Below are 24,233 nucleotides of genomic sequence, written 5' to 3' on the forward strand. Positions count from 1 at the left end.
GCAGATTGTATGGACACAAAATGATTTTAGTGGCTTTATATATCCCTCCACCTTATTCAAAAAAGGAACTTCAAGCAGTAATGGACTTGACGGCCAGATGGGGGGAGGCTCCGATGTTGATTATGGGAGATGTTAACAACACCATGAATGATTACTGGGATAAAGTACGTCCGGCAGGTATGGAAGCTGGACGGGACGGAATGACTGCATTTGGCACCTACGTGGGGGAGCTGGGGCTGGTGGATCTGTGGAGAGTACGAAATGAGGGTAAGAGGACCTTCTCGTGTCATTCGGCTACACACGGAACACTGTCAAGGATAGACCTGGCTTTTGGGGATACTGCTATGGATGGGATGGTTGGGGAGGTGGAATACCTACAGAGGACTCTATCGGATCATAGTCCTATGGTTGTCACGCTTCTAGTGGGATCTGCTCAGGGTCAGAGGGGAGGTTGGCGTCTTCACCCGACGTGGCTTAAAGTGGTGGATATGGTTGGCATAACCAAAGAACTAGAGCACTTCTTCCAAGTGAATGAAGGGAGTGCTGAGGCCACAGTGGTGTGGGAGGCTATGAAGGCATTTACGAGGGGACTCTTTATAAGTGAGATCTCACGGTGTAAGACCAAAACTAAATTGGCAGATCAACAAATAAAGGATGACTTGACAAGGGCAGAGGCAGACATGATTTTGGCGCCAACGAGTGTAGCTCACAATAGACTAAAATTGGCACAGGAGGCAGTTAATAAACTGCACATGATGCAAGCTGAGAGGAAAAGGGCATTTCAGCAAGCCCAATTCTTTGAGGAAGGAGAGAGAGTGGGTCACTTGTTGGCGGTGATATCTGCGGCACAGAGGGAGTCTTCCAGGGTGTACAGGTTGAGAGACCAAACGGGGACGACTCTGACAGACACAAAGGACATATTGGAGGTCTTCAAGGAATATTACATGGCACTGTACAATTCAAGAGTACGGGACACGGAGGGGGCCGTAGAGGAATTTTTGGAAGGCATCTCACTGTCTAAATTGTCTGAGGAAGATAGGATGAGGTTGGATGAACCTGTGAGTGTGGAGGAGGTGGAATGTGCAATTCTGTCTATGCCCAATAACAAATCACCGGGTGCTGATGGTCTACCTGGGGAGGTGTACAGGGAGCTGGTGGAACTGCTAGCTCCAAAATTGAAATCTGTGTTTGATGAGGCTTTGGTGAAGGGGGCGTTACCGAGATCAATGGAGGAAGCGGGGATAGTGGTTCTGCCAAAGGAGGGGAAAGACCCCATGGATGCCGAGTCGTATAGGCCCATATCGTTGTTGACAACGGATGTCAAAATACTCGCTAAGATCCTGGCCACCCGGCTCACCGGGGTTGCGCATACTGTTATTCACGAGGACCAGTCGGGCTTTATGCCCAACCGCTCCACGGCTGTTAACTTGAGAAGATTATTTCTTAATATGCAGCTGCCTGCTGATAATGGTGGCGGGAGAATAGTGATGTTATTGGACGCTAGAAAAGCATTTGATAGCGTGGAATGGAAATATTTATGGAAAATCATGGAAATAATGGGATTTGGCCCCGCATTCATGGCCTGGGTGAAGTTATTGTACTCATCCCCAAGGGCGGTAGTTAAGGTGAATGGTGAACGGTCCGGGATGTTTGACTTACATAGGGGCACAAGGCAGGGGTGCCCGCTGTCCCCGCTATTGTTTGCGGTGGCAGTGGAGCCCCTGGCGGCCAAAATAAGAGCTGAGAGAGGAGTGGTCGGATTTAAATTTGGGAGGCTGGAAGAAAAAATATCACTGTATGCCGATGACATCCTGTTATTTCTGGAAAATGCAGGAGAGGCATTGGGGTGCACGATGGATGTAATTAAACACTTTGGGAGCATTTCGGGACTGGAGATAAACTGGCACAAGTCTTATGTCATGGCTGTAGATAGACCAATAAAAGCGGAGGAGATAGATGAGAGGGGGAAGCAGCTCCAGCTGGTTTCACAATTTAAATACCTTGGGATATGGGTGGCGCTTCCATTGACACGATTCACGGATCTGAATTTAGTTCCTCTGCTAGAGAAATTTAAAAAGAAAATAGGCGCATGGTGCCAATTGGCTTTGACGGTGACGGGTAGAACTAACCTGATTAAGATGGTCCTTATGCCACAACTAATGTACGTTTTGCACAACTCACCGATATGGCTACCAAAAAAACGGTTTCAGGGTATTGATTCTATCTTCAGATCCTTGATATGGGGCAAGAGGCAGGCAAGGATTAAATTGGGAACGCTGCAAAATGGGAAGGAGGAGGGAGGATTGGCCGCACCCAATCCCTGGGTCTATTTCTTGGCAGTACAGGGCCAGCATGTCAGGGGATGGAGAGAACCCGATTGTGGAGGGGCAGCTTGCCGGGTGCTGGTACATGTGTCGGGGAGACGCCCACTGGTCCAGGCGTTAGAGGATGGTACCTTTAAGAAATTGGGAGCAATATATCCTACCTTAGGCTTGACTCAGAAGGTATGGGACACTATTAAAAAGATCAGGGGGGTGGACGGGCTGACTAAGTACTCACCGGTGTTGGGCAATGAACATCTGCCGGAACTTAATAAGCTGTGTCAAATGGGCAATTGGAAGGCGCAAGGAGTGAGATATGTGTGCCAGCTGCAGAGTGGAACGGACCTGAAGACCTTTGAGAAATTGAGAAAAGAATTTGATTTGCCTTTGGTATGGGGATTTCAATACTATAGGCTTCGACATGCTTGGAGGGCACAGTGTGGATTGGGAGCCATGACGGTTCAGGGTGACATTGTACTAGACTCTGTATGTATGAAGGGAGGGACGAGGGGAGTCATATCGAGCTTATATCATGACCTACTGCACTCCTATCTGGGGGGAAATCACTTCATTGCAAAGAGTAAATGGGAAAGGGAGGTGGGTACCCTCACAACAGAACAATGGGAGGCAATTCTAGAATATGTCCCGAAGATCTCTCTAAGCGAGCAGGCACGGATCTCCCAATTATACATAATACATAGGACATACAAAACACCGCTGCGCCTGTACAAGGCGGGCTTGAGGGGAGATTCCAGTTGCCCTAGATGTGGCACGGACCAGGCCGGACTGCTACACATGCTATGGTCATGCCCACGGCTAGTGGCTTATTGGTTGGTCGTTGTTAACAAAATTGAGAGGGCTTATACATGTACAATTGACAGAAACCCGGTGCTGTGTGTTTTGGGGGAGGTGGATGGAATACCTGTCTCAGAACATTACAAAGTGGCGATAGCGCGATTGCTATATGTGGCACGCAAACTAATAGCACGAAAATGGACAGATTCGGAACCCCCCACTAGGAGGGAATTTATTGCTCAGACACGTACGGTAATGCATTTAGAGGAAAGCATTTACAGGCGGAGGCATGGAGAGAGAACTTTTGGGAAAATATGGTCCGCATGGATGGCGGTAATATGATTGTCAATGTTCCCAGGTATGTCCGGCATAAGGAGTAGAGGGGGGAGGGGGGAGAGGGTTTTGACTGTATTACTACACGTTATGTGAATTGTTATATGTATATTGATAACTGTTTGCTGTAAATTTTTGAAACCTAAATAAAAATAATTGGTTTAAAAAAAATAAATAAACATGGAGCGTCCCTGGCTATTAGTGTCAGCTCACAGCTATATACTTAGCCTTTACTGGTTATTAAAATGAGGGACCCCCCAAAAAAATGACGCGATCCCCCCTATAATTGATAACCAGCAAAGGCTAGGCAGACAGCTGCTGGCTGATATTAATAGGCTAGGAAGGGGCCTTGGATATTGGCCCCCACCCAGACTAAAAACATCAGCTCTCAGCCACCCCAGAAATGGCGTATCCATAAGATTGCACTTGTCCGTTTTTCTCGCAGATGAGTATGAGCCCTAAAACACATATATGATGGATCTGATGACACTTCCCAAAACTTGAGATAAAGCAATGACAAAAGCCCAACAGTTCATTTAAGTCCCATGGAAATGAATAACATCTGCAGATGAACTTATAAAAAAAGGTACACAAAAATATTAGTTTAAATGCAGCTTCAACTACAGGTATGATGTAAAATAAATGAGGAAACAATGCACACTTGATGTAATATGAAAAATGCTGGCATCCCCAAGTAATTATCAAAAAATTGTTATTTAAAAATAAAAAAGATTCATGCACATTTTGATTATATTGAGTTGATTTCCAACCTTCTTTATTTTGCATGACAAAATCTCAATTGGTGTCTGTTAAAATGAAGGAAAAACTATCAATGCTAAAAGCTTGTTTGTTTCTGAGTCGTTATCTGTTTTAACAGTCAGTGTAATAAAACCTTTTAATGTGGAAAAATTCCTCCTCAGAACACAGAGAATTCTTTCATCTGTGAAATAATGGTGTTTCTTCTGTGGTATAGTTGAGTCCTGATTTATTATTTGTATTTTTTATTTTATATTAAGTAACTTTTCTTTTTTTTTTTTGTGGTATGTGTTGCAGATTTTTCCACCAAATTCTTCAAAATGGTGCATGCGGTTAGACGAATTTTCCACACAATCAATCATGCTTTTTTTCTTTTGTGTTATACAATTTTTTTTTACTTTTTAGAACAAAAAGTTGCATGATCCGTTAAAACGTCGCAAGTCGATCTACAACTGCACAATAATAAATTTGCGGGTCCAGTATAGTATTACATGATGCCCCCATTCAAATATTTTTTTTTAGAGGCAACTCCTCATTCTCTGTCCCCTAGTTGTGATATTGGTCGCTGGGGCTCAATCTGATAACGGAGGATCCTGATTTCACGCAAAATAAACTTTTGAGAAGTACTGGATTCTGGAGGTATAGGAAGTCTTTGGAAGCATCCAGGAGATTTGCCAACTCTTCCAGGAGACTGGGAGGTGTTCTTTTTTTTTTCAACGCGCCGTCAAGATGTTCAGGGAGAATGGCAAGTATAGCAAAATAGCTGAGTGATCTGACAACCCTTTTGGGACCAGTAATAGCAGCTATATTTGTTGTCACCCAACTTTCCAAAAACATTGTAATTCTAATGATGCGTCTCTCACCTGTAGTTATCATAGGCGGATTATAATGAAGGCAATCTGGGCTACCGCCTGGGGCCCAGAGCTCCGGGTGGCCCATGGCCAGACTGCCCTCATTATAATATTTTGTCCGCAGCCTGCATGACAGTATAGCAGAGGCTATATAACACAGTGCACTCTGCGTGGCCACGTCTGCTGTACTCACCCGCAGAGCCCCTGATATTCACGGCTGTCAGCTCTTTGCACTGCAGCTCAGGACCTGTGCGGTGCTCAGTGCTGGCTCTGCCCACTGATCGTCTTGTGCTGCCTTTCAATGCTTCTCTCTTGCCAGCAGCTCCTGGTGCCTGATGGTGATGGTAAGGCTATGTGCCCACGAAGCAGAAATGCTCCGGATTTTTCCTGAGCGTTTCTGCATCTCCCTGGCAGAAAAAACGCATGGGGATTGTACATGCGGATTGTACATGCGTTTTTTCTGCCAGGTAGAAGCGTTTGTGAAGCGTTTTTAACATGCGATTTTGCATGCGGGTTGTCAAGTGCTTTTCCAAGCGATTTTTGCATCACTTGGAAAGTGCTTAACAGCTTAGTCACACTATATAAATCCATGCAACCGGCATGGATTTATGTTGTGTGACCAAGTTATTATGCTGCAAATGCAGCATCAATAGTAAAAAAAAAGAATAAAAATGTTAAAAAATAAAAAAAAAACATTATACTCACCTTCCAATGGCCCCCGGTCTCCTCAGCGGTCGCGTGACCGTCACATGACTAAATGACGTCACGGAAGGTCCTTGCAGACCACCGGCGGAAGCCAAGGAAACAGCAGCGCCGCTGAGAGGAGACCGGGGGGCACCGGAAAGATGAGTATAAGGTTTTTTTTAATTTTAATTCTTTTTTAACTACAGGTTCTATGGCACCCGGGTCTGGAGGAGTGTCTTCTCTTCTCCAAACCTGGGTACCATCCGCGCATTGAATCGCATAATATCTGCATGTATACATGTAGTCATGCGGATATTATGCGATTCAATGCAAGTCAATGGCGGCAATTTCACCGCGATTCCGCAAAATTAATGGTAGTGCTGTGGATTTTTCCGCAAATGATAATCCGCTGCGGAAACTTCCGCTATATGTGCACAGCACATGCGGATTATCATTGGGGAACATTACAGTGGGCCCCACATAGTCCTCCATACAGAATAATGGGCCCAACATAGTCCTCCATACAGAATAATGGGCCCCACATAGTCCTCCATACAGAATAATGGGCCCCACATAGTCCTCCATAAAGAATAATGGGCACCACATAGTCCTTCATACAGTATAATGGGCCCCACATAGTCCTCCATACAGAATAATGGGCCCCACATAGTCCTCCAAACAGTATAATGGGCCCCATATAGTCCTCCATACAGAATAATGGGCCCCACATAGTCCTTCATACAGAATAATAGGCCCCTCATAGTCCTCTATACAGAATAATGGCCCCACATAGTCCTCCATACAGAATAACAGGCCCCACATAGTCCTCCATAGAGAATAATAGGCCCCACATAGTCCTCCATAGAGAATAATAGGCCCCACATAGTCCTCCATAGAGAATAATGGGCCCCACATAGTCCTCCATACAGAATAATGGCCCTAGATAGTCCTCCATACAGTATAATAGTCCCACATAGTCCTCCATACAGTATAATGGTCCCACATAGTCGTTCATGCAGTATAATGGGTCCCACATAGTCCTCCATACAGTATAATGGCCCCACATAGTCCTCCATACAGTATAATGGCCCCACATAGTCCTACATACAGTATAATGGACCCCACATAATCCTACATACAGAATACAGTAATGAGCCCCACATTGTCCTCCATACAGTATAGTGGCCCCACATAGTCCTCCATACAGAATAATGAGCCCCATGTAGTCCTCCATATAGTATAATGGCCCCACATAATCCTCCATACAGAATAATGGGCCCCACATAGTCCTCCATACAGAATAATGGGCCCCACATAATCCTCCATACAGTATAATGGCCCCACATAATCCTCCATACAGTATAATGGGCCCCACATAGTCCTCCATACAGTATAATGGACCCACATTGTCCTCCATACAGAATAATGGCCCCGTATAGTCCTCCCTCCATACAGAATATTGGGCCCCGCATAGTGCTTCGTACTGTATATATGGCCCCACATAGTGCTCGGTACTGTATATATGGCCCCGCATAGTGCTTTGTACTGTATACACAGCCCCCCGCATAGTGCTCCGTACTGTATATATGGCCCCGCATAGTGCTCCGTACTGTATATATGGCCCCGTATAGTGCTTTGTGCTGTATACACGGCCCCGCATAATGCTCCGTACTGTATATATAGCCCCGCATAGTTCTCCGTACTGTATATATGGCCCCGCGTAGTGCTCCCTACTGTATATATGGCCCCGCATAGTGCTCTGTACTGTATACATGGCCCCGCATAGTCCTCCGTACTGTATATATGGCCCCGCATAGTACTCCGTACTGTATACACAGCCCCGCATTGTGCTCTGTACTGTATACACGGCCTTCGCATAGTGCTCCGTACTGTATATATGGCCCTGCATAGTGCTCCCTACTGTATATATGGCCCCCGCATAGTGCTCTGTACTGTATATATGGCCCCCGCATAGTGCTGCATACTGTATATATGGCCCTGCATAGTGCTCCCTACTGTATATATGGCCCCCGCATAGTGCTCTGTACTGTATATATGGCCCCCGCATAGTGCTCAGTACTGTATATATGGCCCCGCATAGTGCTCTGTACTGTATACACGGCCCCCGCATAGTGCTCCGTACTGTATATATGGCCCCGCATAGTGCTCCGTACTGTATTTATGGCCCTGCATAGTGCTCCGTACTGTATTTATGGCCCTGCATAGTGCACCATACTGTATATATGGCCCCGCATAGTGCTCTGTACTGTATACACGGCCCCCGCATAGTGCTCTGTACTGTATATATGGCCCCGCATAGTACTCTGTACTGTATATATGGCCTCATCTCTGCCATTCCAACGCTGATTCCTACTTTCCTGTGGGCCCACGGGCCATCCCCCTTTCAATAGCGCCGCGGCCACTCTTCTCTGCGCGTGCCCTCCCAGCAGGCCGCGCGCTCTCCCAGCAGGCCGCGCGCTCTCCCAGCAGGCCTCGCGCCCTGATGGGAGGGCGCGGGCGCGTGCGTGTGCAGAGGAGAGTGGCCGCGGCAGTACTGCTGCCAGGCGGCACAGTTTGGGCGTATCGCAAATGCTTGATTGCTGTTGTTGCTGCTAAGGGTGGCCCAACCAGTTATTAGGTTTAGGGGGCAATCCCTTTTTCACACAGGGCCCTGTAGGTTTGGATTTCTTTTTCCCTTAATAATAAAGACCTTCATTTAAAAACTGCATTTTGTGGTTACTTGTGTTATCTTTGTCTAATATATAAATTTGTTTTGTTATCTGAACTATTTAAGTGTAAGAAACATACAAAAGAATAAGAAATCAGGAAGGGGGCAAACACTTTTTCACACCACTGTATATAATCTTCCGTCCAAAGCATGTCTTGTATAACACTAATACTAATAAAATAGATTGAATATCCTGGGGCTTATGTGAAAGTTTCAGAGATACCATCGATCTTCTACTCCAAAGTTTGCAAAAGTCAAATTTGGCCAAGTTCCCAGCTTCTAGCATGAGGCAGCACTTACCCAGCTCCATAAGAACACTCCTCTCTATCGATCATTTATGTGAAGATATATTAGTCTACTTTTATTTATGTGTCGCATACCATAAGACCTACGCAGGACGTTGCTTTCAGCAATTATTGCAAATACTGAATGTGCTCCTATAGGGTCTCCCGAATCAGTCAACTATAACTACCAGGGGTGGATTAAGAGTAGCTAGGGCCCAGGGCAGTTTATAAGGTCTTGGCCCCCTCCACCCTCGTCATGCAAATTTTTCCCTTATGTACAGAACTATACGTAACGTAGCGCTATACATAATAGAACAGGAGTGGGAGATTAATTTTCCCAAGGGGCCACATGAGAGACCGCGACTGTTGTGGAGGCCGAACCAATAGGCTGAAATTAATTCTGCTTAATATTAATATATTAATTATTTTTGAATATTAATTGTATGACTTCGTATTAAGCAGAATTAAAGGGAACATGTCAGGTTCCATATGCCCTCCAATCCAGCAGCATTCAGCTATATGCGATTATACGCCCTCCTGTAACATTATTCAGTTTAATAAATGCTTTAAAAAATGATTTATAACCTCCTCTTTCCCTATCCTAATGAGGGTTTTGACTAGTAAATGGGATGTTAGTTGCTCAGACTAGTCAGCCCTCTTCCATGTTATCACGCCTCTGCAGGTGTGATAACATAATTTGCACGAGCGGCATCATCGGCTAATGCAAATGTGCGCAGGCGCGCCGCTCGTTCTGGCAGGGTCACTGCGCCTCTGCAGCCAAGTGTACGCTTCCCAGCTTCAGAGGCGAGCACTGCGCATGAACGGAAGTTCAGACGATGGCTTCTGGTTATGCGCAGTATACAACATGAGCCCCCACATAGCCCCCTCAATCAATAACCAAAGAGATCAACCTATGGGGCCCTTATACATGTAAACCAGTCCATAACAAAAAGAAACCCTAAAAAAATTCTCTTTATTTAATTCATTTAAAAACCCAATACATAAATGCACCCACATTTACACAGAAACACAGTGATTTAAAAAGAAAGAGAAGAAATAATCAGAGGCAGGGACTAGTTCTGCCCTTCACAATTCCCTCCTGGACAGCAGAGGTCAGCCCCTAAGATGAAGCTGTCTGGCGCCCCCACTCCTCGTCAACTGCCCCTATGTAACCCTACCACTAGCCCAGCCCCCCCAGGATAACATCATGGCCTGCAGCCCCTCCAGCATAACATCATGGCCTGCAGCCCCTCCAGAGTAACATCATGCGCTGCAGCTCCTCCAGGAGCTCCTCCAGAATTATTTATAGAGGATTAAAGTTTTTATATATAAAGTTCATGACGCCACCTGTGGTATGCGGCAAAAGGGAGCCGCCGCTGCGGAGCAGGTCCTCTGGAGCTGATGTTGGTGCAGCAGGGTTGGTTCAGCTCTCCACAGGTAGAGCTTAGCTCCAGGGTAGTGTAGATGTTGTAGATGTGATAGGTGATGCTGGGCGTTGTAGTGCAGGGGTGATGGCGCAGATAATAATCACAGAGACAGTGGGGTGCAGTCCTCAGGGTCTTTACTCACGGTTGTTGCAGTCCAAGTAACAGGTACCAGTGTAACTTCCCTTGTCGTGCTGCGCTTACTCAGGGAGGGGTTCAGTCCACCCTCAGATATCTCCGGAGTACTTAGCGGGACCCCCTTCTGTGTGTTCTCTCTCTGGCCGTTTCTCTGCACCTCATACCAAGTGTCCCAATCCAGTACCCGCGAGCCTTGTCGGGCGACGTCTGTTCCGTCCCCTGGGTCCTCTATAGCTACCTTCTTGGAGAGACTGGTATGGACTGTTGGCTGCAGGACTTGAAATACTGCAGCCTCCGGTTTCTAGTTGAGACATAAAGTCCTCCGCTAGTTGAGGGACCGGTCCCCTTTGTGTGGCCTGACCCCTTCACCTCCCGGTAGATTCGGGCGTACGGGTGGCCTCCAGCACTGCCCATACCCCTGGGGTCCCTTCCTCGTTCCTGGAGCCCTTCTTGCTCCTCTCTCCTTCAGTCCTGGGCCTCTCCTCAGGCCCTCCTCCTGAGCAGAGCTCCTACAGAGCTCCTGCTCCCAACTCCTCTCACTGTAGACTGACTGACTGTTCTCTCTAAACAAGATGGCTTCTCTATTTATACCTCCCTTCATGTGCTCCCCTAAGCTATTTCCTCCACCCACACCCACTACATAGCACCTCCCCTCAGCTAGGGACCAGGGACTGTGCTCTCCCTTAGGAGCAATCTCGCCCTGCCCCCACTGCGGGTATGTGTTGGATGCAGGTGTTAGGGTCCCGAGCTGTACTCCTTCCTTACCCGAGAGTGAGTTACCACACCTCTGAGATGCAGTACCTCTGTGGCGACTGAACCCACAGGGGCGCCACATACCCCCCTGGTAAAACACAGCACGTCCGTGGGCTGGAACAGAGTAAAACACAGGGTACTGTACAGACATGCAATTTTTAGATGCATCACATATAAGATCATAAACATAACATTTCTTCCCTTTATGGGAGGCACATTTCCTTGAACGGTTCAGGTTACTATATAAAACTTTTTTTTTTTTTTGTAAAGAACATTCTTCTTTACACTCATAAAACACTTTTCATATAAAACATTTTTCAACAGGTTACAGCACCATCTGCAACCGGGTGTCCATTCTTTTTTTTTTTCAACAAGGTGTTATTCAGTGAACATGAGGGACCCGCCCGAAAACCCACAACGTAGGCCCTGGGCGTGGCTGCAGGGCATGGATGATCCAGGTGTTGGACCACGTCTTCAGCCACGCCAAACGGGTTTTTGCTCTGAGGTCAGCTTTGTATATATAAAACCAATAAGGGGCACTTTAATAAGTACAACTATTTACAACGGCAAGTTCTTTGGTTATTCACCGTCCATAACCTGATAGTCTTTTTAAACGGGTAACTATAAAACTTTAAATCCACACATTTTAACTTTTTAAACTGGCAGGGTTGTACCCTTCCAGGTAACTATAGACAGTTTCTTTAGATTTAAACAGTTTTTAACAGGGGTGCTCCCTCCGGGGGAACTCCTGGTTCCTGCAGGCTGACCCAGCCGGGTCTTCAGCCTCGCACTGCAGGGGCTTGTCTCTCCTTTTCGCCAATCGGTACACCTGGAGGGCATACCAGCCACGATCGCCCTTGTGGCGGGTAAATGTGACATAGTCGCCGGGGTAAAGGTCTCGGCCGGGATGCCCCTGTTGGAGGTGGGGTTCTACATCCCGCCGGTTAACGAATACGTCTCGGTCGGTGTGTGGCTCCCTCACAAAGCCCCACCCACCGTCTAGATCGAATTTGACTACTATCCCCTCCAGACGGGGACTTGGGATGGCAGCTCTCGCCTTGCGGGCCCGGGTTTTGGCCGCCATGTTCCGGGCCTCCATCTTTTCCCACCGCACCTGCCGGTCGTGACGCTCCCGCTCCAACTGCAGAAGCTCCCTCCTGCAGTGCTCTTCCCTCCAGAGGGCCTGGGCCTGCGTCTCCCTTGGGAACCCCATGAGGTCCCCTTCCCAGTTGTCCCACCGGAACTCCTCTCCTCCTGGGCAGGTAACCGGGGGTGCAGGTGTTAGTGGGTGTCCCTGCTGGTCCTCATATCTGGCGGACCAGTCGTAGGAGGGGGTTCCGTATACCCACTCGGGTGCGGGGCCAGGTGGCTCCGGTAGGGGGCCCAAGAGCAGGTCGGCGGAGCAAGTGCCCGGGATCGGGGTTTCCGCCAGGGGGTCTGGGAGCCTGTCAGTGAAGCAGAGGCTCGGGACGGGAGATTCCGCCTGGGGGACGGGAGATTCCGCCTGGAGACCGGGGAGCAGATCAGCAGAGCAGGCGCCCAGAATTGGAGGTTCCGCCAGGGAGCCCAGGGGTAGGACAGTGGAGCAGGCGCCTGGGATCGGAGGTTCCGCCAGGGAGTCCAGGAGCAGGCTAGCACTCTCAGCGCCCGGGACAGGGAGTCTCTCCTTACCTGCTCCCGCGGCCGCGCTTGTGCCGTCCTCTGCCTCCTGGCTCCGTTCATGTTCCTCCGGGGCTGGGGCGCTGTTGGTGGAGTGCAGCGCTGGCTGCTGCCGGATCATCAGCTTCTCCAGCAGCTCCTTTTTCCAGCCGGCAATGGCGTCCTGCTGGGCCCTCTCCATTCTCCGGCCCAGCTCCTGGATTTCCGCCTGGAGGAATTCAGTATCCTCCAGGGATAGCTCTGCCATGGCCTCCTCCAAGGTGAGAGGCCTTGCTGCTTGTTGCAGACCACGGATGGGAGCTGGCTCCTGACTCTCCATCTTGCCCTCTGGGTGCGGTCTGTCTGGACTTCTGGAGACTCCGCCCTGTCTCCCAGATTTCTTCTCTCCTCTCCCCTTTCGGGTGCGGTTCCATGGCAACTTGCTGTCGGCCACACCTTGAGGCGGCCCCCCCAGCTTGATGGACACATCCTAATACATGGTCACTGTTGCTCGGGGCGGGCCTCGCTTTTGGCGCCATTCTGGAACCCGGCCCACGATGGGAGGTGGTTTCTTGTTGTCTTTTGGCTCGCTCATAATGGCGCCCGTTCTTCTAGGGCGGGCGCCACATTCAGTATAGAACACAGTCTCTAGGCGCACAATGCCCGGTCATAACGGGTGGATTCATATCCTGTTCGTGATGCCGAAGCTGACGCGCCCCCTGGGCTGTGGGGCACTCGGTGCTGGGCCGGTCGTTGCTAGGGGGGATGTCACAGTGACGGTGACCTGGTCCGTGACCCAGGGCGGTCAATCAAAAGGGGATATATTTACAGGGGATATAAGTTCTTTTATATACATAGTTCGTGACGCCACCTGTGGTATGTGGCCATGTGGAGCCGCCGCTGCTGTGCAGAACCTCTGGAGCTGATGTTAGTGCACCAGGGTTGGTTCAGCTCTCCACAGGCAGAGCTTAACTCCAGGGCAGTGTAAAGATGTTGTAGATGTTATAGGTGATGCTGGGCGTTGTAGTGCAGGGTGATGGCGCAGATAATAATCACAGAGACAGTGGGGTGCAGTCTTCATGGTCTTTACTCACGGTTGTTGCAGTCCAAGTTACAGGTACCAGTGTAACTTCCCTCGTCGTGCTGCGCTTACTCAGGGAGGGGTTCAGTCCACCCTCAGATATCTCCGGAGTACTTAGCGGGACCCCCTTCTGTGTGTTCTCTCTCTGGCCGTTTCCCTGCACCAAGTGTCCCAATCCAGTACCCGCGGGCCTTGTCGGGCGACGTCTGTTCCGTCCCCTGGGTCCTCTATAGCTACCTTCTTGGAGAGACTGGTATGGACTGTTGGCTGCAGGACTTGAAATACTGCAGCCTCCGGTTTCTAGTTGAGACATAAAGTCCTCCGCTAGTTGAGGGACCGGTCCCCTTTGTGTGGCCTGACCCCTCCACCTCCTGGTAGATTCGGGCATACGGGTGGCCTGCAGCACTGCCCGTACCCCTGGGGTCCCTTCCTCGTTCCTGGAGCCCTTCTTGCTCCTTTCTCCTTCTCCTTCAGTCCTGGGCCTCTCCTCAGGCCCTCCTCCTGAGCAGAGCTCCTACAGAGCTCCTGCTCCCAACTCCTCTCACTGGAGATTGACTCTGACTGTTCTCTCTAAACAAGATGGCTTCTCTATTTATACCTTCCTTCATGTGCTCCCCTAAGCTACTTCCTCCACCCACACCCACTACATAGCAACTCCCCTCAGCTAGGGACCAGGGACTGTGCTCTCCCTTAGGAGCAATCTCGCCCTGCCCCCACTGCGGATATGTGTTGGATGCAGGTGTTAGGGTCCCGAGCTGTACTCCTTCCTTACCTGAGAGTGAGATACCACACCTCTGGGTGAGATGCAGTACCTCTGTGGCGACCGAACCCTCAGGGGCGCCACATTATTATTACACCTACTACATATTGGGATAGGATCTTGGAGATGGGAATATCCCTTTAAAAATAACTCTATCTTTGGCGTTGATGGCTTAAAAATAACAAACTAAGGCATAGTGACCTGATTTCAGCTGGTGGATCCAACTCAGGCCAGTCAGGTGATACGCGTTGGCACCACATGCCATTCCCCATTCTGCTGTTACAGTACCACTGAGGCATGTAATTGGCTGCTGCAATCAGGTGACTAGAATGGATGTCTTTTTGATAATTCACCACTCTATTCATTTGACCGCTGCAGCCAATCATAGGCCATAGCGGCTCTGGAAAAATAGAACAATGATATCATAGCTTCTGGTGCTAGTACAGACTACCTGGGCAGACTGCGCTGGATGCATGGGCATGTGACTATGCCGCAGTTTATTTTAAAGCCATCATTGATGTTGGTATGGTTTTTTTGAACACCTGATAACCCCTTTAAAATTTGCAGGACCCTGGTCCACCAACCACATAAATACTCAATGGTCTCCAGGGGGGAACCCTGTGAAACTCCTCTTACTTACGGACATCCCCGATGCCTTTTCTGATTAGTAAGCCAGGCACAAAGTCATCGATGCAGCACGATGTCATTCAAGCGTTGACAACTTGATTTTTTACTTTTTCTGAACAGTTTATCAAAACATCACAGTCAATATTTTTTACGGACACATTGGAAAACCATAAAAAAAATCATTTTACTGATAAGTGATACATGACTACAGCCCATAATTCTGATATGAAGACATCAGCTGCATTCACTGTCAATTGTAAAATCATGATAATCTGTAGAAGTTTCTACAGCTTCAAAAAAATCACGAATTTTTTTAAGGACAGAAATAAAAAAGTGCCAAATTCTTACGGACTGTCAAAGAATTCCTGGAAAGTTGGTAACCCTGCGTCATACTAATTAGAAGAATTGCTGGGGATGCCGGAAGGGAGGAGGAGGTTTGAAGGGATCTGATCCGGCGACTATGGCTGGTGGCTAATGTTATGTTCTGCTACCAGAGCTAAGGAAAGAGAGGAGATCTGTCCCTACGATAGAACTCAGCTTTATCCCTACGATGTAACAGGGGACCTGATCCTGCGATCAGACCTGCTAAAGTCCTAAGCTAGTCTGTACGGAGACCTATAGATGTGGGGAAGGAATCCCTACAAGTACTAAGGACTGGGAGGAAAATGGGACACCTCCTAACAGAAATAGTAGCAGACAGACAAACAAACAAAATATATAGAACACTGAGGTCCGTAGACCAAGCAAACTAACAGAGTTAGATACAGAGCACAGGCTAGCTAGAAAGTAGTTATACAATGAAGTCCAGCAAAGCCAGAAGGGCGGAGCAGGATTAAATAGGCCAACAAGGTCATGTGACCAGCAAAGGAAAAAACCTAAGAGCAAGGTTCTAACAGTACCCCCCTTCTAAGAGGATCCTCCGGATCCCCTAGGACCAGGCTTATCAGGAAATCTCCTGTGAAACGCTCTGATAAGTCTGGACGCGGAAACATCATCTGACCTCACCCAAGAGTTATCCTCGGGTCCGAAACCTTTCCAGACCACAAGATACTGCAAACTACCTCTATACCGTCTAGAGTTAAGGATGCGAGAAATTTCATATTCCCCGTCCTCCACCACCGGAGGAACAGAGGCAGAGGCGTCACCATCCGACACAACAGCTTTTTTTAACAGAGAGACATGAAATACCGGATTAATTCTCCAGGAGGTAGGAACCTCCAACCTAACAGCAGATTGGTTGACAACCTGAAGCACCTTAAAGGGCCCTACAAACTTGGGACCCAATTTCTTAGAAGGAATCCTCAACCGCAGATTCCTAGAGGACAACCAAACCATGTCACCAACAGCGAACAAAACCTCCTGTCGTTTCCTATCAAAGTAGTCTTTAGATTTTCTGTTGGCCTCCTGAAGATTACCACGCACATCCGTCCAAACTCTCTCCAAATCACCGGAAAAATTCTCCTCCTCAGGCACGGCAGATCCCAACTTGGAGAACGACCCAAACGACGGATGTCTCCCAGAACAACAAAAAAAAGGTGAACAACCAGCAGAAGAAGATGTATGATTGTTCAGAGCAAATTCAGCAAGTGGCAGAAACTCAGACCACCCCTCTTGATTGTCTGCCACAAAACAACGCAAGAACTGCTCAACATCCTGGTTTTTCCTTTCTGTCTGGCCATTAGATTCAGGATGATATTCGGACGAGAACGATAAATGAACTCCCAACCTGTCACAAAAGGCACGCCAAAAACGAGCCACGAACTGAGGACCCCTATCAGAAACAATGTCAGTAGGAACGCCATGAAGTCTGACAATTTCCTTGACAAAGGCCTTAGCGAGAGTTTTAGCGCAGGGCAGTTTGACGAAGGGAACCAAGTGACACATCTTGCTAAAACGGTCCACGACCACCCAGATGACAGTAAAACCCTCAGAGGGGGGAAGGTCAGTTATAAAGTCCATAGCCAAATGTGTCCAAGGAGCACTGGGAACCTCCAAAGGACAAAGCAACCCCGCAGCAGGAGTATGTGAGGACTTAGATCTAGCACATATAGTACATTGACGCACCCACTTAATGACTTCCTTCTGCCATCCAGGCCACCAAAAACTGCGACCCACCAGTCTCTTGGTCTCAGAGATTCCGGGATGACCTGCCAACCGAGATTCGTGACACTCAACAAACAAATCTCTCCTAAAGGTCCCAGGCACAAACAACCTCCCATGAGGAGTGTTAGATGGGGCATTCTCCTGTGCTTTAAGAATCTCATCTTCCAAAACGGAGTCCAAAGCAGCTATCACAACACCTTCTTGTAAAATGTTCTCCTCTTTCTCAGCACCGACTATGGGAGAAAAACTGCGAGACAAGGCATCCGCCTTAACATTCTTAGTACCAGGGATGTAAGTAACGGAGAAATTAAACCGCGAGAAAAACAGTGCCCACCTAGCCTGACGGGCATTCAGGCGCTTGGCAGCATCAAGATATATCAGATTTTTATGATCCGTAAGAACCTGAACGGGAAATTCCGCACCTTCCAAGAAGTGGCGCCAGTGTTCAAATGCGAGTTTAATAGCCAATAATTCCCGATTACCAATATCGTAATTCAGTTCAGTCTCCGAAAATTTTTTTGAAAAAAGGGCACAGGGATGTAATCCATCCCCGTTATCCTGAGACAATACTGCGCCAACCCCCACAGAGGAAGCATCAACCTCAACCAAAAACGGCTTAGTCACATCAGGCTGCATAAGGATGGGAGCAGAGGTGAACCTCTCCTTGAGATACACAAAAGCTTCAATAGCCTCAGAAGACCACTGAACCGCATCAGCACCTTTCCTGGTGAGATCGGTCAGAGGTTTGACAATACTAGAAAAATTTTTTATGAATTTTCTGTAATAATTGGCGAAACCTAAAAACCTCTGTATCGATTTCAAACCAATAGGCCTAGGCCATTCCTGTACAGCTTGAACTTTAACCGGGTCCATCTCAAAACCTTTGCTGGAGATAATGTAGCCCAAAAAACTAATTCTCTGTACAGCGAACTCACATTTCTCCAGCTTAGCAAAAAGCGAATTGTCCATTAACAACTGTAATACCTCACGTACGCTCCGCCAATGAGACTCCAGATCCGGCGAATAAATCAAAATGTCATCCAAATACACAACCACATTTTTGCCGATCAAAGGTCTAAGGATGTCATTAATAAGATTCTGAAAAAATGCAGGAGCATTAGTAAGACCAAAAGGCATAACCAGATTCTCAAAATGACCCACAGGAGTGTTAAAAGCAGTCTTCCATTCGTCACCCTCCTTCATGCGCAACAGATTGTATGCCCCCTTAAGGTCAATTTTAGAGAACCACTTGGCCCCCATTAACTGGTTAAACAGATCAGGAATCAATGGCAGTGGGTAAGGATTGCGTACAGTAATTTTGTTAATCTCACGAAAATCCAGACAAGGACGTAAACCGCCGTCCTTTTTTTTTTACAAAAAAAAATCCAACCGCCACAGGAGACTTAGAAGGCCTAATGTGACCGGCGGCCAAACTTGTCTGTATGTATTCCTCCAAAGCCTTCCTCTCAGGAATAGTAAGGTTAAATAAACGACTTTTAGGAAGAGTCGCTCCAGGGACAAATTCAATAGAACAATCATAGTCTCTATGGGGAGGCAAAACCTGCGATTCCTTCTCAGAAAAAACTCTCCAAAAATCCTGAATAGGAACAGGCAATTCTCCCCTATCCAAAGCTGCAATACGCCCGTTACAACACTTGTCATAACATTTATGGCTCCAGGATTTAATTTCACTGGTAGACCAATCCAGTACAGGATTGTGAAATTTTAACCAGGGCAATCCCAATATTACTGGAGAAGGCAAGTTATTCAAAACTACCAAATCCAATTTCTCATGGTGAACACCATTAATAGTGAGAGGAAATTCACAGACCTTGAGAGTAATATTCTTCAAAGGGGAACCATCCACAGAAACCACAGCAATGGGGGATGATAAAGGTTCGGGTTTTAAATTGAGTCTTTCCAAGAATCCCCCATCAATTACATTCAGAGTAGACCCACAATCGACAAACACCCGAAATTCCATTAATTTTTCCTGAGCAATCGTGGAAGCAGCTAAAAATACACCCTTGGAATTTAAACAGGCAATACGGGCATGACTGACCTTTTTTTTTTCTTTCTTCATACGAAGCTCACAGCCTTTAATCAAATGACCAGATTTTCCGCAATAGAAACACAAGCCTTCAAAAAATCTACGGTCTTTTTCTTGAGAGCGAGGTGCCACCGATCCAATCTCCATCGGTTCACCACTGTTAGTACACACATTCTCATAACCAGAAACTGACATAGCAGAGGATTTGCTCTCATTAACCCTTGCACGCAGTCTCCTATCCACCCGTATAGCTAATTGCATAGCCTGTTGCAAATCTTCAGGTGTAGGATAAGCAATTAGCAGGTCTTTAACCCTTTCATTGAGCCCAGCAAGAAATAGACTTTTCAGAGCAGAATCGTTCCACCCTGTTTGAGTAGACCATCGACGGAAATGAGTACAATATTTTTCCACATTACCTGATCCCTGTCTCAAACGTCTTAACTCAGTCTCAGCTGATGCGACACAGTCAGGATCATCATATAATAGCCCCAAAGCAGAAAAAAAACTATCCACTGATCTGAAGCATGTATCACTAGGTTGCAAAGAAAAGGCCCACTCCTGAGGCTCTTTGCGCAAAAGTGACATTATGAACCCTATGCGCTGGGATTCATCCCCAGAGGACTTGGGTCTCAAACGAAAATACAATAAGCAAGCATTTTTAAATGAAAAAAATTCTCGGTGTTCACCAAAAAATAAATCCGGCAAACATACCTTAGGCTCCAAGAAATGTGCTCCAGGACAGTTACTCACGTGCTGACGGAGCTCGGCCACCTCCAGAGAGAGTCCCTGCAGGCGTTTAGCCAAATCCAGAACCGACACCATGATGGAACAGAAAAATCTTTCCTTAGAGAATTTGCAGGCTGGACTTACTGTTATGTTCTGCTACCAGAGCTAAGGAAAGAGAGGAGATCTGTCCCTACGATAGAACTCAGCTTTATCCCTACGATGTAACAGGGGACCTGATCCTGCGATCAGACCTGCTAAAGTCCTAAGCTAGTCTGTACGGAGACCTATAGATGTGGGGAAGGAATCCCTACAAGTACTAAGGACTGGGAGGAAAATGGGACACCTCCTAACAGAAATAGTAGCAGACAGACAAACAAACAAAATATATAGAACACAGAGGTCCGTAGACCAAGCAAACTAACAGAGTTAGATACAGAGCACAGGCTAGCTAGAAAGTAGTTATACAATGAAGTCCAGCAAAGCCAGAAGGGCGGAGCAGGATTAAATAGGCCAACAAGGTCATGTGACCAGCAAAGGAAACAACCTAAGAGCAAGGTTCTAACAGCTAATCGTACTGTGAATCTTTTTCGCTCAATTCTAAAAAAAAAAAAATAATTCTGGTGTAAATGTCGCTGTTTTCCTGAATCTGGTGTTATTTTTCTTTTGTTCCTGCGCCTCTCCATTCCTGAGATATGGCCCTCATTTTTCCATATATAAATCTACCATAATTTTTTTCTAAGCCAAGTGGGTGTGGTCAAAACTCTTCGATGTGGGATTGAGTTGAGTTTCAACATTCTCAATCCTTCTTCCTTATGGGAGAGCGGTCTGGAAATTTCACTGTTGCTCTGAGTTTGGATATATACTACGTCCAGAAATTGGAAGCTATAGCCATCGGCTGGCCAAGCTTTCCTCGCATAGTTTTCTGGTATATGGGCAACTTAAAGAAAAACTCCTTCTCCCATCAAAGTTTTTATCTTCTTAATACATTGCAATCATCATATTATATAGCACTGTGTACTTACAATTGCTCATTTTGCCCTTCTACACAGTTAATTCTTCTCTTTTCCAATAGGTCTATGACATCATATGAATAAATACTGACTGGATGAATCCTTCTAAGCTCTATGTAGAAAGAGGAGGTCAATTTTTCCTGCATGACTCATGAGTCACTGCAAAAGTTCTTGGCAGGGGGAGGAGGGAGCAGCTGGGTCACACGTTGTAGAGGGGGATGATAAATGCTTCCAAAAGAGACTTTCTGTTTCTACATAGAGCTGAGAAAAGAGAAGAATTATCTGGGTAGAAAGGCAAAATGAGCGATTGTAAGTACACAGTGCTATATGATATGATGACTGCAATATATTAAGAGGATAAAAACTTTGATGGGAGGAGGAGGAGGGCTTCTTTAATCATCAGATCCCCTCCAGTGTACTTGCCACAGAGATGACCCCATTTTTGTGCTAGACATTCCCTCATATAATACCAGATGTATCTCAATACAGTACTGGTCACCGGTGGCATAAAGAGAGCCACTTGGATGGTTGCCCTGGGCACAAAATTCTCAAAACAAAAAAAAGTATTAGTGCTGTCACTTGTACCGAAGATCCGGGACAGTGCACAAGCTCTGGACTTCTAGTTGGGTGCCTCAGATCCTCGGGCAGGCACCACTTTAAACTGTTTTGGCATAATCATGATGCCGATACTGTTGGATCCTGTGGTAGAGCAGGAAGCCATAGGTTGCTGGCCCCATCACTTTCTGTCCTATGAGCCTACAGCCTACAAGATATCAGGGTGCCGGTGAAGTCAGTGCAATGCTGGCCGCTCCGTATGGATGGAAAAAGTGGACTTGGATGGTTGGATTAGGGGAGTATAAACTTTATTTTTTTTGAGGGGTGGCACAAAGTACTTTTGGATGGCATCAATACTTTTTAAGGGGGGGGGGGATTTGTTTTAAGTGGGACTCAGGGGGTATTATTACTGGGTTAGGGTGCACAATACTTGCCTTGCTCTGAGCATTTGCAGCCCATGCTAAGCACATATGCCGGACTTGACGTTAGTTACGGTGTTTGATTTCGGACCATGAACGTGCTGCATTATCTAGGGGTCTTGTAGGTGGGGGATCGTGTCATTGTAATGTCACCTGCAATTCTATGTGTTATTACATCAAGTCATATACAATTGGTGCCTATGGCTCAATCTCTTAAAGGAAAACACTGTCTTTGGTGGTCATTCATGCACATTGTGTTATTCTAATTCTTCTTTTTTTCCGGAGTGCTCCTTTAATCACCGGAGCACGTCCTATACGTCTTGTTTTTAATGCTGCTAATTTCAAGTCAGCAATTTTGCAGATAATAAAAAGTAGCAGCTATTATGAAGATTCTGCCTATGTTGTATTTCCTGGCCAGATGGCACCGCAAGCTGCCATTTACGTTCTGCCATTTTAATCATCATACATCAATCTCCGCACTATGCAGATCCTCTATACAAATCCACCTCTGCACTCTTGGCCAGATTGTACCCGTTCTCCTAGTAAATAACTTGTTACGGTGGACCCCGCACTGACACAGCGTGGAGGGGGACAGTTTGTGATCCCAACGTGGGAGACCACTAGGATCTGTCATCTGTGCCATATTTTGTACACCGTAACAGTAAGGACTCCGCTGATACGGAATTTCCCATATTTTACATTGCATTCAGCATATAGACCTGACACGTTCCAAACAGGGGAGTAAGAGTATGCGCCAAATTTATGAAAAGGTCTTCAATATCAGATTGGTGGGGACCTCAACCGACCATCTGAGTCCTGGTGCCTCAGTGTCTGGGGCCGGACCACCACACCTCCATATAATGTTTAGTGGCCGTTCTTGGTTACAATAGCTTAAACCACATTCACTTTAATGGGAGCTGAGCTGCAGTACCCACAATGGCCACGATACAGTGTGTGGCACTGTGGTGTTTTAGCTCCCTATTGGCGCAAGACCACCAGCAGATCGGCGGGGCATGACAGGTGTCTGACCCCAACCAATCATCAATATCAACGTTCTAGACGAGTCCTTTAAGGTGAACACCTCTTTCATTTGGCTCAGATTGGGCAGTTTTTTTCTACAGGAACTGAAGTCAATACTTGCTAAATAAGTGATAAAACAATCTACTTTAAAAAAAAAAAAAGGGGGAAAAAGATGTATATTTTTTGTTAATAAGCATTGTCTGCTTAGCCTTTTACTGGTTATTAAAAAAAAGGGGGACCCTAAAAAAAATGACGTGAGTTTTAATAACCAGCAAAGTCTAAGCAGACAGCCGGGGGCTGATATTGATAGGCTGGGAAGGGCCATGGATATTGTTATTTTTGTGTTACAAATGTTATGTTACAAATAAATACTGTGCACAGAGTACTGCTATACTGTACACATGACTAGAGCACAATACTGTACACAGATAGTACTGCTACCCTATACACACAAATAGTACTGCTATCTGTGTACAGTATTGTGCACTAGTCATGTGAACAGTATAGCAGTACTACAGTACTCTGTGTATAGTAACTATTTATTTGCACAGTATACCTGTACTATGTATACTGCATAGCAGTACTATTTGTGTGTACAGTATAGCAGTGCTATGTATACAGTATAGCAGTACTATTTGCATGTACAGTATAGCAGTGCTATGTATACAGTATAGCAGTACTATTTTTGTGTACAGTATAGCAGTACTATGTATACAGTATAGCAGTACTATTTACGTGTACAGTATAGCAGTACTATTTGTGTGTACAGTATAGCAGTACTATTTGCGTGTACAGTATAGCAGTACTATGTATACAGTATAGCAGTACTATTTACGTGTACAGTATAGCAGTACTATTTGTGTGTACAGTATAGCAGTACTATTTGCGTGTACAGTATAGCAGTACTATTTGTGTGTACAGTATAGCAGTACTATGTATACAGTATAGCAGTACTATTTACGTGTACAGTATAGCAGTACTATTTGTGTGTACAGTATAGCAGTGCTATGTATACAGTATAGCAGTACTATTTGTGTGTAAAGTGTAGCAAATTGTTTATGTGCAATATAGTATCACTATGTGAAAAAAGTGCCATTGTTTTCCTGCCTCTATAAATGAGAAAACATTGTAATATAATATTTTACTTTTTATAACATTGAGCATAACTTTTTTTTAT

At 46.5% G+C, this 24,233-nt stretch overlaps 1 protein-coding gene across 4 annotated transcripts in view; it reads left to right on the forward strand.

Moving 5' to 3' along the window:
* The window catches only part of ADAM22 (ADAM metallopeptidase domain 22), a 312,368-nt gene that overhangs the window by 137,221 nt on the left and 150,914 nt on the right, over positions 1 to 24,233 (forward strand). The gene's annotated exons all lie outside the window — the stretch shown is intronic.

This window comes from Phyllobates terribilis, unplaced genomic scaffold (genome assembly GCF_046119375.1).
Source record: "Phyllobates terribilis strain yellow unplaced genomic scaffold, ASM4611937v1 Scaffold_4__5_contigs__length_816908805, whole genome shotgun sequence".
NCBI lineage: Eukaryota > Metazoa > Chordata > Amphibia > Anura > Dendrobatidae > Phyllobates > Phyllobates terribilis.